The sequence below is a fragment of the Anolis carolinensis genome, chromosome 3 (genome assembly GCF_035594765.1).
Source record: "Anolis carolinensis isolate JA03-04 chromosome 3, rAnoCar3.1.pri, whole genome shotgun sequence".
NCBI classification, from domain to species: Eukaryota; Metazoa; Chordata; class Lepidosauria; order Squamata; family Dactyloidae; genus Anolis; species Anolis carolinensis.
Window position 1 is genome coordinate 170,829,175 of NC_085843.1, and position 14,767 is coordinate 170,843,941.

The 14,767-nt window shown below is 39.7% G+C and overlaps 1 long non-coding RNA gene across 1 annotated transcript in view; it reads right to left on the reverse strand.

Moving 5' to 3' along the window:
- Positions 1–259: 259 nt before the first annotated feature.
- Positions 260–14,767, reverse strand: part of LOC134298028 (uncharacterized) — a 44,143-nt gene continuing 29,635 nt past the window's right edge. The window contains exons 2-3 of the long non-coding RNA XR_010005002.1: positions 7,219–7,382; positions 260–743 (exon numbers count right to left, since the gene is read on the reverse strand). This is a non-coding gene — a long non-coding RNA (uncharacterized LOC134298028). The remainder of the gene's footprint in view (positions 744–7,218; positions 7,383–14,767) is intronic.

The window sequence follows — 14,767 nt, forward strand, 5'->3', positions numbered from 1 at the left end:
AGGAGGAGGAGGAGGAAGAAGAAGAAGAAGAAGAAGAAGAAGAAGAAGAAGAAGAAGAAGAACTACTACTACTACTACTACTACTGCTACTTTACTTTTCTATCCTTCCCCCATCTCCCCCCGCAGGGACTCAGGGTGGCTAACACAGCGCCAAGCCCAGGAAACAAATAGTGAGCATTAAGTAAAATACATGTAAAAACAGCATCCTAACCAAATAAAACACATTAAAACCAAATGATACAATAAAATAACAGTAAAAACCAATATAAAATATAGAATGATGACATAAAAGGACCACCATTTAGGCTAAGTGCAATAAAACGGGAGGGCGGTCTAGGCGAAAGTGTAAGATATGTATTATAGTGTCATTTGGGAGCGTAGAAGGACAAAGTGCTCAAAACATTCTCAAGAGAATTGGAGTGAGTTATTTACAGTAGAAAGTAGAATAAAGGGTAAAATATAGTGAATTCGTTAAGTAGAGTTTTGATCACAGGGACTAGATTATTCAAAAGCGCACTAGAAGAGCCAAGTTTTTAACTCCTTTTTAAAAGATGATAGAGTGGGTACTTGCCTAATCTTCCTAGGAAGGGAGTTCCAAATCTGGGGACCACTGCAGAGAAGACCTTCTCCCTTGTCCCGACAAGCCAAGATTGTGATGAAGGTGAAAGCGAGAGAAGGGCCTCCCCAGATGATCGAAGAGAGCATGCAGGTTCATAGGGGAAATACGGTCGTAAACCAAGCACCTGTGTTGCAAAATAGTTATTATCAGTTAAGACTTCATTCGGATACGTTGCTGCTTGTGGTGAAGGATATTTTCCACCTCCATTCCATTTGAGAAAGCAAACTCAACTGGTTGTTGAATTTTATTTCCACAATGGCAACATGTCAGTTCATGAAGTATGATCTCCAAGAACAAAGAGCCTAATGAGAGAAAGACCTGAGTTGTGGTCCTGCCATCACATTTTTTTTTTATTTAATGGTTGGAAAGCTAATATAGTATATATACTAAATGGGAGGCCAAAAATATACATGACCCAAGCAATTGGCTCATGATAACCACATGTACCTTATAGGGAAGCTGGGATTTGCATTTTATATTTTCATCATGTACATCTTTAGATTCTTATAGAACCTTAAAGTTGGAAGGACTCCCAAAATACATTTAATCCTACCCTGTGCCAGGAATCCAAGTTATGGGTAGTTTCCTGTTACATTCTATCACTCTAGATCAAGCAGAATATTACAGAGCTCAGAAAGTTTCAGAAAAGGTGAATAAAAATAATCTGAGAGTTGACATATTTTCCATACAACAAAATGCTTGACCTTCTGCAAAGACCTTGAAGTCAAATTGGGTTGTTATTCAGTGTGTGGATTTGAATGCAACTGTTGCTGGAGCTTAGAATTTGTTGCTTTGATGTCCGGCAGGTCACATGCTTTTGTTGAAAATATTTCCTAGTTCTTCTAAATGGGAGGCCCCAATGGTGTAGTGGGTTAAACCACTGAGCTGCTGAACCTGTTGACCGAAAAGTCAATACAGTAGAGTCTCACTTATCCAACACTCGCTTATCCAATGTTCTGGATTATCCAACACATTTTAGTAGTCAATGTTTTTAATACACCATGATATTTTGGTGCTAAATTCATAAATACAGTAATTACTACATAGCATTACTGCGTACTGAACTACTTTTTCTGTCAAATTTGTTGTATAATATGATGTTTTGGTGCTTAATTTGTAAAATCATAACCTAATTTGATGTTTAATATGCTTTTCCTTAATCTCTCCTTATTATCCAACATATTTGCTTATCCAACATTCTGACGGCCCGTTTATGTTGGATAAGTGAGACTCTACTGTAGTTGAAATCCGGGGAGCGGGGTGAGTTCCTGCTGTTAACCCCAGCTTTTTTCAACCTAGCAGTCTGAAAACATGCAAATATGAGTAGATCAATAGGTACCGCTCTGGCGGGAAGGTACCGGCGCTCCGGCCACATGACCTTTGTGGCATCTACAGACAATGTCAGTTCTCCAGCTTAGAAATGGAGATGAGCACCAACCCCCAGAGTCGGACACGACTAGACTTAATGTCAGGGGAAAAACCTTTACCTTTTGTGAAAATCAGATCTTCTGTAAATCTAACCAAATCTGAGAAATGGTTTACTCTGAATTTTAACTAACGATGTCAAGCATCATTTGTATAATTCAAATGGATTTAGTTTAAAACTTGATTTCCATAAAGACAGAAGTCTATGCATTATATAATTTATGTAAATGAAAACTGTGTTAATTTGAGAAAGAAACACGTGGCTAAGTTAAACTTTTGTTTAGTATTTAGGCAGAAGACACCATATTAATATTTGTATGTATTCCTGATTGTCAACTATATTAATTTTGGTTATCATTTACTGATGTTTCAAAAACCTGGCAACTCTAGATCAGGGGATCATGTTATTTGGTATGATCAAGTACCCTAATCTCACTGCATTTAGGCTTTCCTTATCAAAATTAGCATTAGAACAAATATGCAAACATATGTGCTTATCTGCTTTTGAGATAGATAATAGATAGGTAAAGATAGAGTACATCTTTTTCATAGTGATTAATTTCAGAAGAAGCCTACCAGACTTAAAATTAACAGCAAAACTATCTTGATGCCAAAGATTTTGGTCTCAAGATGCAGGAAAGGTTTCCATGATTGTTGGAGAAGGAGGACTACAGAACCTACAATATGCATACACCATATTTCCGCCAGTTGCTTGGAAATAAAATAGACAACTGTGAAGTTATGGACCCATGCAATTCTGTGTAATGTGTAGTTTGAATCAATACTGCTAAGGCACAAAATGTAAAGATGAAAGGAAACTTCAAAAAACATGGAAACCATATGTATGTACTCTTGGAGTTTGGTATTCATACTTTCTTTGACTTCTCCAGAAAAGTAGGTAGCATAACTTCTGCTGGCATATCTGCCTCCTGGTATAATATTACACTTGAGGGCTGGCTTTATAAGAAGACCTCCGCCCACAATGATCACTACACAGTTCTGCCCTGCAGTCTCATTGTTAATTTATGAAGATATTGAGCAAGTGGATGCTACATGATTTTAATGACCTCCTCCAATATTTCCATAGCCTCCAAGAACTACATTTTTTGCTTTGATCAGCTTTTATTTAATACAGTCAGTATCCTCCTTTAAGCAACCATAAGAGAATGTTCTTTTCCCCTTCTATTTTAAAAAGTTTTTCTACAACACCTCCTATCTCATTTTTGATGTCCATTGTTTTTGATCAAGGATTGGATCAGGGAAAAGCAAGCTCTGAAGTGGTGCTCCGGGGAGCACCACATCTTACCTCCTTGGACTACGGGTTACTATTGGGGAAAACATGCTTTGTGTATAGAACAGTGGTTCTCAACCTGTGGGTCCCCAGGTGTTTTGGCCTACAACTCCCAGAAATCCCAGTGAGTTTACCAGCTATTAGGATTTCTGGGAGTTGAAGGCCAAAACATCTGGAGACCCACAGGCTAAGAACTACTAATGTAGAAGGACCTAGGTTCAATCCCTACCATCTCCAGGAAGGGCCAGAAAAAGCTTCTACGAGCTAATCAATGTGAATACTACTATGCAATTAAAATCATTCCTCTGCTCGCTAGTTGGTCTCTGGGAAAAACATAAAGTGTTGGTTATTACTGATAAAGCCCTACATGTTTTGGAGCCAAGCTACCTGAAGGATCATCTTCTCCTGTACAATTATCCCCGTACTTCAACCAACCAGAACTCAAATGACAGCTGTCACCCAGGGGACCTTTTCATCAGCTGCCCTTAGACCAGTGATGGCCAACCTATGACACGCGTGTCAGCACTGACACGCCTAGCCATTTTTGCTGACACGCTGCCGCATGCAGATTGATTGGATGACTAATGTCTTTTGTGGCCAAATTTGGTGTGATTTCGTCCAGTGGTTTTGTTTACTCCATGGGAATGATGCACATTACACACACACACACACACACAATCATTCTATTATTATTCTATTATTATTGTAGTATATTATTATATTAGTACTATTATATTATTATATTATTCATTATCCATGACTACATTGAAATGAGAATAGAGAGAAACTGCAAGAGATACCATAGATTGTTGTACATGGAAATAATGGTAGTAAATAGTTTTTGCTTATTAAATACAGTTATATATTACAATTATATATTTTTGTTATTTAAACTATATATATTGTGAAATTATGGGTTTTTTCTCAAAGTGACACACCACCCAAGTCATGCTAGGTTTTTTGGTGAATTTTGACACACCAAGCACAAAAGGTTGCCCATCATTGCCTTAGACTATGAGATGATCAGCTGGAAGGTACACAAAAGCTAGATGAGTCATCAGAAGTTTAATCAGAATTAAAGATGTATCTCTTCTGCCAGGCCTACTCAATCAATTTTAAACTATAAATTTTAAATTGGTGTTTAAATCTTATGCTTATATTTTTATACATATATTAATTTTATGCTTATATCGATGCATTTTAATGGTGCTGTGTTCTGCCTTGAGAAGACATGGCTAAGATATAAAATTGATGATGATGATGATGATGATTACTCCATCAAAAGGCATTTCACATGTCCCTAAGAAACATTGTTTCTTAAAGACTTCAGTGCTATGCCTACCTATGGAACCTCCGATGGCCTAGGGGATAAAAGCCTCGTGACTTGAAGGTTGGGTTGCTGACCTGAAAGCTGCCAGGTTCGAATCCCACCCGGGGAGAGCGCGGATGAGCTCCCTCTATCAGCTCCAGCTCCATGCGGGGACATGAGAGAAGCCTCTCACAAGGATGGTAAAACATCAAAACATCCGGGCGTCCCCTAGGCAACGTCCTTGCAGACGGCCAATTCTCTCAGTCCAGAAGCAACTCCGGTTGCTCCTGACATGAAAAAAAAAACCTATGGAGAAATATGTCCCTCTGGGATTTCTTTCAGGCAAACATATAGAAATGTACAATGAATTTTAAAACATTAGGTGATGCTGTTTCTTGACATGCATTCTTACCATTGTTATGTCTGTTTCCTGAAAACCTTCTCTCTAATATCTGGAAAATATTGACTTCTAAGGTGAACTTGAATGTGACAAGGGATATTCATGTGTGGTGAGTCATGCTTCATAAATATAACTTGAAGGAAGCTACCTATTGCCTGAACATTGTAAGAGGCATTTTGGCAAAGTAGGGAATGATATCCTGGATCCCTGGACAATTTGAACAAAGTTAAGCTTCATTTTGAAGTACAAACTGGATTTTTCCTTTGAACCTTCTTCCCTCCTGATGACGTCGAGCACTGACCTCCCTGGCTCAAATTAATAAAAATACCTATTTGGAGCCATGACAAGAGAGACCTGTGGAGAGCGGGAGCCCGGACTTCAGCTGATCGGTCATGCGAATTATCAGAGGAGCCCGGCAGCAGCTACCAGTGTCTTGGATACTTTTTATCCAAAATCCTCTTTCCCTTTATTACAAAGTATCTCCTTTAATAAATCTACACTTCGGTGTGTTATCCTTATACTTGATTTTTTTTTGTCCTCTTTGCCTCCTGTGTCTTCCTCTCTGCTTTTTGCCTTTGCAACTGGCCGCAGTTAGTGCTTGGCCCCATGGCCCCCACAGCACTCGGAGTAGGGCTCCTCTCCTTCCTTGCTCCAGAATATAACCTCCCTTTACCCTAAGTAACCCCGAGTCACCCCTCACCCTCATGGGTGTTGGGAATCATCCTGGACTACTCAAGTCTAAATGTAGTGAGATAGAGTTAGATTGAGGGAATCCTTTCCCTGCTTCCAAAGCATGCCTGGATTGGTTTTACTGTGTTTCACTCTATCCCTTACTTTGAAGTTAGCAGAAATTAGACTCTCCAGGGACACTAACTTCTCATTGGTCAGAATGTCTTTTATGGACCCAATAAACTGGACCATGAGGTTGGAACCATTTTGGCTCTCTCTTCTCCCTTTGTTCTTCAAGCTAACAACACGTCCTGCCATCTCTCCTGGCAAGATGTAACTATTTAGATGTTTGTTATTTTTCCTTTCTTATTTTTCCTTAGAAACCAGTCTAGAGTAGACTAGACAGTTCCCAAGCCTTTCTATCTACAATGGAGTTCTTTTTACCTGAATAAATACCTTTTTGAACTTTTATTAAGACTCTGCAGTCCACTGCAATCCTAAATGGTCAAAGGCTTCTCTTTGCTCGCCCCGTGTAAGTAACTGTTGCATTTGAAAGCTTTGCTTTTGCTACTCTGCTGATTTTTGGTGGAATCTCCCCCAGAGAGGGTTAAATTGAGTCTAACCGCTCAAGAGATTACCACAACAATGGGTACTCTGGTTCCCACAATTGGGAATCCCCAGTATCCATGGACCCCTTCGTGAATATGTAATGTACTTATTACAATTTTATTACAATATTTATATCCCACCCTTCTCACCCAAGGTGTATGTAGTATTTTATGTTTTACTGAATCAAGATTCTTTCACTGGCACCCCTTGACCCTGGAATTCCCTCCAGTGTTATTCCTGGTCATCACTTCAACAATGAACTCAAACACCCATTACCTCTGGAATCCATATATTTCTATTGATTCCCATAAAGCCAGCTGTACAAGGGATAATGGAACCCTGATACTGGGCCACCTGTTCTTTGTGCAGCCACCTGGACACAAAAGGAACATTAATCACCCAGCAACACTTATCCAAGATGCCATTTCCCTTTTTCCAGACTGGATTCCACAATCCCATCACTTTGGACAAAGCTCTGGCACTGACAACAATAGATATGGGTGCATCCACCCTAATGGGTCACTCACAATACAAAGGACAACCCCATAATCATCAGGGACCTAATGGTCCTTCTTGGTTCATCTTGAAAGAGAGACAATGTGATTCATTCATAAAACTAGGTACTCTTTTATCCAGCTGGTCACCCTGCCCTGTATCAGCCATTGGAAAGCAGAAATCTGTATTGGAAGCGGGGAGTGCTCTCTGATTGGCTGGTGGTTGCCACAATCCCACCTCACTGAGGGAATCCTCCCAACTGGTGTGATGTCAGAAACTGGCTCAGCCAATCAGCATGAAGCCTGCCCCAGCTGGGTGTGAGCAGGAAAAACAAAAGAGCATTCTGTATAAAAATGTATGCTTTGTTCTATTAAAACATGTCAGTTTCTTTGATGGCTTACCACTAGCTGTCATCCTTTCTGGCCAGATAAAATCAACTCCTTGGTGGCTTCAACTGGTGTGATTTCTTTGATTGGAGAATATTGGTTTTTAGCCTTTCATCTCGCTAAGCATGGACTCTCAGCGGCCCATGACTGGGTTTCATTATTCGCCACTGGGTTTGTATCTGGAAAACAGTAAATTATCGGCTTTGTCACACGTATTGCAATTACATTGTTTTCATATCATCAGATTATCTAAGAGTTATTACTAGTACCTCGAGGGTGACAGGCAGAGGTCATGTTCACACCTGCCTTTTGCACACAAACTGTTTTTGCACATGAGGCACAAACTTTGTTCTCATCATTTTTAGCTGTGTTAGTAGGTTGGATTAAAACCATGATATAAATGTTAAACTCACTTCTTCCTAGACTTCTTCACTGAGACTCTTCTGTGGCTTTGTTTTTGTAGAATTATGCCTTAAAGTTGTTTTTGGATTTCAGGAACCCTCAGGTTATCTTTTAATAGGGATTCTGTGACATGATTTGTTCAGAGGGAGTTTCCTTTGGAAGCTAAGGGTCCTTTCACACAGCCATATAACATAGAATATCAAGGTAGAAAATCCCACAATAACTGCTTTAGGTTATCTGAGTCCACACTGCCATATATTGCAGTTCAAAGCAGAAAATGTGGGATTTTAATTAGCTGTGTGGAAGGGGCGTAAGGGTGCTACTTGTTCGAGGCCATTCTAGAGTCTTGGTCCTACAGTCAGACATACCATATGGCTCTTATTCCATGGCTATGATTTGCAAACAAGCAAGCAAACAAACAAGCCAGAAAAGACAGACATCCATTTGCATTTCATTGTCAGAGCTGGCCCAAGACTTTCTGCTGTCTGAAACAAAGGACAAGATCAAGTCTTTCACATTGGCAATAGGCTCATTTTTTTCTCTACTACACCTGGAGGCAGAAAGCTGTGTTAGACAGACCAGGCCAGGTAAACTTTAGGGAAGTATGACAAGCCATATGTCACTGTCCTACAATACTGCATTGCCACTCCCTGCCCCTTCATATCTGCTGACTGAGCCAACCCTGTCTGTTGTCACATCTAATTTGACCATCATAGTATGTGTAACATAAAGAGCTGTCAACTCTCAGGGAAGATAGCCCCTTCCGTTTCTAGATGAGTCATTTTTATCTGTGTTGGCGGAAAGGAAGGCAGTTCAGGAAAGTGACTCACATAGATAAAACATGTAGCTCTTCTCAGGGCAGGTAGTGCTGTTACATCTGCATCAGAACTGACTGAGAAATTCAAATATACCCAGTGCAAAAACATAGTAAAGTTATCTGTCCCCAGTGGAGACAGGGTCTTAGTCATACAAAGACACTAAGGTCAGCCTACTCTAAAAATTGGTATGTTGGACTCACAAAGATTTTTTAATGATTGTATGAATTTATTTTTATGAATTCCAGTTTTGAGAGTACAGTCAGCCTTCCATAATTGCTGAGGCTAGAGGAGTACTGTCCTGTGAAAGTGGGAAAACCATGAATCAAAACCTTTTTTTAACCTCAGAGAAGACCTTTCTAGGAATCCCTAGGTCCAACAGGGTGAATCTATGGTAAAATATGCAAAAGGTAAACCCCTAAATGTAAAGGGCCTACTATACAGTATTGCCCTCCCTAGTGCTGGAAGTGAAAAAGGTGCAATGAAACATTTATAAATACAGTAGAGTCTCACTTATCCAACACTCGCTTATCCAACATTCTGAATTATCCAACGCATTTGGGCTTGGGCTGTGGCGCAGGCTGGAGAGCAGCTGCAATGAATCACTGCAATGAATCACTCTGACCAGGAGGTCATGAGTTCGAGGCCCGCTCGGAGCCTATGTTTGTCTTGTCTTTGTTCTATGTTAAAAGGCATTGAATGTTTGCCTATATGTGTAATGTGATCCGCCCTGAGTCCCCTTCGCGGTGAGAAGGGCGGAATATAAATGCTGTAAATAAATAAAGAAATAAATAAATTTTGTAGTCAATGTTTTCAATACATCGTGATATTTTGGTGCTAAATTCATAAATACAGTAATTACTACATAGCATTACTGCGTATTGAATTACTTTTTATGTCAAATTTGTTGTATAACATGATGTTTTGGTGCTAAATTTGTAAAATCATAACCTAATTTGATGTTTAATAGGCTTTTCCTTAATCCCTCCTTATTATCCCACATATTTGCTTATCCAACGTTCTGCCGCCCCGTTTATGTTGGATAAGTGAGACTCTACTGTAATTATTTTCCACTAGGGGGCAACAAAGATAGAAACAGGTACTGCATATACACATGTTTAAGATGAAATATTAGTCAAAAATTGCCCCTGGGGTCAATTTGTCCATAGATCAATGTGAATATTGTCCTTTAACTCCTATCTATCCATCTATCTATCTGTTAAAGTCTTGTCTGTCCATCCATCTGTCTATCTGTTGTACCACAAACACTTTTGCTAGGTGAAGTGGCCCTCTCTGATGTCACTGGATTGGTTATTGAAAGGTGAAGTGGTTCTGTCCTCCAGATTGCCCCACCACTCTATAACCCTGTTCTCTGTGGTTTTCACTCCTACTTCCTTTCTCACCCCGGGTTTTAACCTAGTGTTCATGTGGCCTGCCCTTGGTTTTATTGTTCTACTGTTCTTTTGATTTTGTTTACTGTAGTGTATATTTTCTTTTATTGTATTGTTTAATGCGTTATGATTTGTTGTTTTATATTGTATTGTTCTGGGCATGGCCCCATGTAAGCCGCCCCGAGTCCCCGTTGGGGAGATGGTGGCGGGGTACAAATAAAGATTATTATTATTATTATTATTATTATTATTATTATTATTATTATTATTCTCTGTAATGTTACTGGGAAAGTAAGGTGGCCTGTGTATGAGTGAAAGGGAGGAAAGAAAGAAAGAAAGGAAGGAAGGAAGGAAGGAAGGAAGGAAGGAAGGAAGGAAGGAAGGAAGGAAGGAAGAGCAAGCCACAAAGAGAACCATGTTGCCACAGAAATATTGTGAGTTGGGCTCTCTCGGATGTGGAACACAGAGAAAGGGAAAGAGAAAGAAAGAAAGAAAGAAAGAAAGAAAGAAAGAAAGAAAGAAAGAAAGAAAGAAAAAGAAAAAGAAGGATAAGAAAGATATGGAGAGGGGAAAAAGAGGGAGGGAGGGGGGAGTAAGAAAAAGGAGGAAAGGAATGAAGAGAAATTATTATTATTATTATTATTATTATTATTATTATTATTATTATTATTTTATTCTTATACCCCACCCCATCTCCCCGAAGGGACTCGGGGCAGCTTACATGGGGCCAAGCCCAGACATCAACAATATAAAAACAAGCAATAAAACAAAGGAAGGAAAGGAAGGGAAAAGGCTATCAGGAGAGGGTTAGCCCCTCCAACACTCAGATAATGCTAGATATGCATATCTGTGAATGATAGTGACCCCCTTCTATAAGTAGAATGGTGAAAAGTGAAAGCTCTGTCTGTCCTGGGAGAACCTAAAAGAAGCCCTTGCTTCACCACCACTTCTGCCCTTTTTGAATGCCTGGACAGGAAAATGGTAATGGTGGCCAGGAGTGCCTAGCACCATTGCAATGGAATTATTCCTTTCCCCTCTCTGCAGAATGACCGTTGACTTATCCATGAGTCACATAAAAAACATATTTCTAGCCCTAAGCTCTGCTATTCTCTTATACATGACGTAGACTTATACGGTACTTAGAATTCTCTTGCAGGTTGTTGTCGGCTTGAGAGCTTCCTTATCCACCAATGTTCTCAATTTTCACTTTACTTTCTCCCACATACTCTGGCCCATTAGATACACCTCTTAGTAATGTAGCCAGCTGGTAGCAGACCTCATCTTTATTATCTTTGAAAAATGAAGTTAATTCGAATAAACCTTTCTCTTTAAGAAACCCTTGTGTTGGGGATTCTAAATGGCGTGGGTGCTAACAAGCAGTGACTCAACCTCTGTCTATCTCAAAATCTGTCAGGAAATTGCTGGTGTATTAGTTCTTCAGGTTTTCCACAATTTTTTTTCTGGATCTGGAAGTATTGAAGGCTAAATGGAGACCAGCTAACTTTATTTCTTTGTCATGTTCTTCCTGTTGGTCATATATAGATGAAACATTGCTTCAGGAAGTCACTAATGGTTCTCAATTGATTCAATTATTCTAACTAACTTCCGACAATTTTCCACCTTTACTTCAGTCCCTGTCCCATGGACCATCCCAACGAGGAGTGTCTCACATATTCACAAGAGGCTTTTTCTTTGGGGAGAGGGGGTTGGGAGGAGATTGGCCAAGAATGTCCCATTCAATTTGTTCCATTCAACCAGCACATCTTAGAATTCAATCTCAGGGGTTTAGATGGAAAGGGACATTTCTGATACAAGAAAATTTCAATAATTTCTAAAAGATTGCAGTTTACATGATAAACAAAGTGAGAACAATCCTGTATATTAGGCTTGTGCATTTCGACTGAACATCGATCAGTTTCTGATGTCTGAATACCGACAGACCCTTATATCTGTTTTCAAATGCCTTCCGAAATTGAGTGTGCAGCCAAATAGCTGTTTTTGTAGCTGAAAAATATCGACAGATTTGACACATTGGCAGCAATGGGGAGGGGGGCTCCCCAGGCTTCCCTTCCCGTCATTTTAGGCAATGGCATTGTTTGTCCTTATATCCTTCATTAAGACCTGGATTAAAAGCGTCAGAGTTAAGATACCACTCTGCCTGCGATCCTTTCCCTTCTGTCTATAGAGGAAACCAGTTATAATGCTTAGTTAAAGCTGTTTCTACTGTAGAGGAGACAAGCGGTGCATGCTACTCTTTCCCTACAGCACAAAACTTTCCATTATCTTAAGGAGGCTTCTCCACTTCCCAAATAAGGAAGAGTAATGACCTAGAACTATCTTACTCTGGACTTTCTTTTAAAAGCCCCCTCTTTTCTCTTGATTTGCACTGGAGTGGTGCCTGCCTTTTTCCCTCTCACACCTTTCTGTTTCGTCTTTAATGCTTCCTTAAAGTTGTTTCTGCTTTCTACTATAGAGGAGAGGTAACTAGGTGGTAGTAGCTTTCTGAGAATGAGGCTTTCCTTTTTGTTTGCTGGGATTACTATTGTTAATAATTATTATTATCTTTTAGAAGTATTTTCTGAAATAAAGGAGGAGATGAGAAAAAGAAGCTAAAAGGGTGACTCTCCAAACCCACAAATGCACGCGTACCACACCCACTTGTCCTGCATGTTCCCAACTCCCAGTCAGTCCCACTAAATAAAAAGAATCAAGAAAATAAAGGAAAATCAAACCGATTAAAGAGAGAGGACAAGCCAGAAGCCAAGCCAAAAAAATACACTGAATCCATTCCAGGATGCAATTCTGATGCCAAATTGGGGAAGAAGAGCCATGATCAGTTGCTACGTGGTCCCATTACAGATGGGAAAACATGATGATTGGGCCCTTGCCATTATGAGCATTTAGCGAAGACAAACAAGCCATATTGGCTGAAGGGTACCGACCACTCCAAATCCATGCACAAGTCTACTGTATAGTTAGCACACTCGAGACAGCTGAGAAAGTTGAGACAGAGAAAATGTGTATTTTTAGCTTGCTGGTTTAATTGTAAATCTCCTGTTGCTAAGACAGACTTTGCACTTAGATATTTCTACTTTTTTCTTTGAGAATTGCTTCCTTTAAAAAAAAAACATTGGATTTTGAAAAATGAAGATTACAAAAAAGAAAAAAAGAAAACTGGAGGAAGGGGGAGAACATAAGATGTTTATATAAGCTAGCCATATACATTAATATCAACAATATTTATTAAATAATATATATTTATAAAATACATTTTCTTCAGCTAAGTCTGTGAATAGCTAAGCAGTGATGTCTTGTGATAATTGAAAAATAGAGGGAGAATGTAAAACGATAAATTATTTCTTTTTGAAGAAGCGAATGAAACAAAGATTTTAAACCTACAAGAAAGAATTTTCCATTGAACCTGGTGTTCTGTACTTTTGAGTAGAATTATTGCCTTAACCTGCCATTCCTATAATAAGTGTATGTGCCTTCAAGTTGCCTGACGATCTGGCAACCCTTTGAATTTCATATTTCTTCCTCTGAAATATAGCATACACCACCTGGTGGTTTTTCATTCAGGTACTAAACAAGGTTGACCCTGCTTAGCATCCAAGATCAAATGGGATTTGGTGCCTTTAGGATTTTTTAACATTTCTACTACCCACATACAAATGAGGTGGCTTCTTAAAACATAACTCAACTGAAAGGCATAATGAAAGTGAGAGGGCATTCCTGGAGAGAGATATAGATATAGATTTAAGGGTTGCCGGGTGAGATAAGAGACTGGGCTCTTGTCTTTTTAAAAATTGTGTACAAAAGTATGCCATTGTGGTATGAGCACTGAACTATAACTGTGGAGGCCAGGGTTCAAATCTCAACTCAGTCATGGAAGCCCACTAGAGAACCCCAGGAAAGTATCTCAAGTACAACCAGCTGCTTTGTGTAACCTGCTTTTATTCTCCAGGCTTCTAACCGGAGCAAATTACAGGGCGCGTTCAATGCCTCTGTTTAAGGAGCTCCACTGGCTGCTGTTTATTTTCTGGGCCCAATTCAAGGTGCAGGTTATCACCTACAAAGCCCTAAACGGTTTGGGACCCACCTACCTTAGAGACCGCATGTCCCCCTATGAACCTGCACGTTCTCTTCACTCGTCGGGGGAGGCCCTCCTCTCACTTCCACCACCTTCGCAGTTGCGGTTGGTGGGGAGGAGAGAAAGGGCCTTCTCCGTCGTGCCCCCCCCCCCCGGCTTTGGAACTCGCTCCCCAGGGAGATCAGGCAGACCCCTACCCTACTCTCCTTCCGGAAGAGCCTAAAAACCTGGCTCTTCCAAAAGGCCTTCGAGGATTAATTATTGTAGGTCTGATCTATCTGCCCATCTAACAATAGGATGCCTGGCCATGATTACTTTGCACTTTATTGACTATTTTAACTGTGAAACTACCTCTCCCATGTTGAAGTTTTCTGCACTTAGGCCCAGATCCGTGTTTTAGCCTCCCTGTTTTTAACATTTTATGCTGTATACCGACTTTTATGACTGTTTACTGATGTTGATGTTTTATTGATGCGACATTTGTTTTATTGTTGATATTTGTTTTATTGTTTTATTGCTGTTATTGTATTATTGTCAGGCACGGCCCCATGTAAGCCGCTCCAAGTCCCTCCGGGGTGATGGGGCGGGGTATAAAAATAAAGTTGTTGTTGTTGTTTTTATTATTATTATTATTATTATTATTATTATTATTATTATTATTATTATTCTGTGTCTATGACTGCATTCTTCTCTTTGCCTATTGGCCACATTATTGTACAATCTTTTTGACTTCTGCATTTTCCTCCCTGTTTCATTTAGTATTGAAGGAAATCATTGGTGTGGAGAAATCAGGACATGCAAGGACAGAGTACCATGATTTTTGATCAATTGCCACCCCTTTGAAATGTCCTTGTTCACCCTGAGGA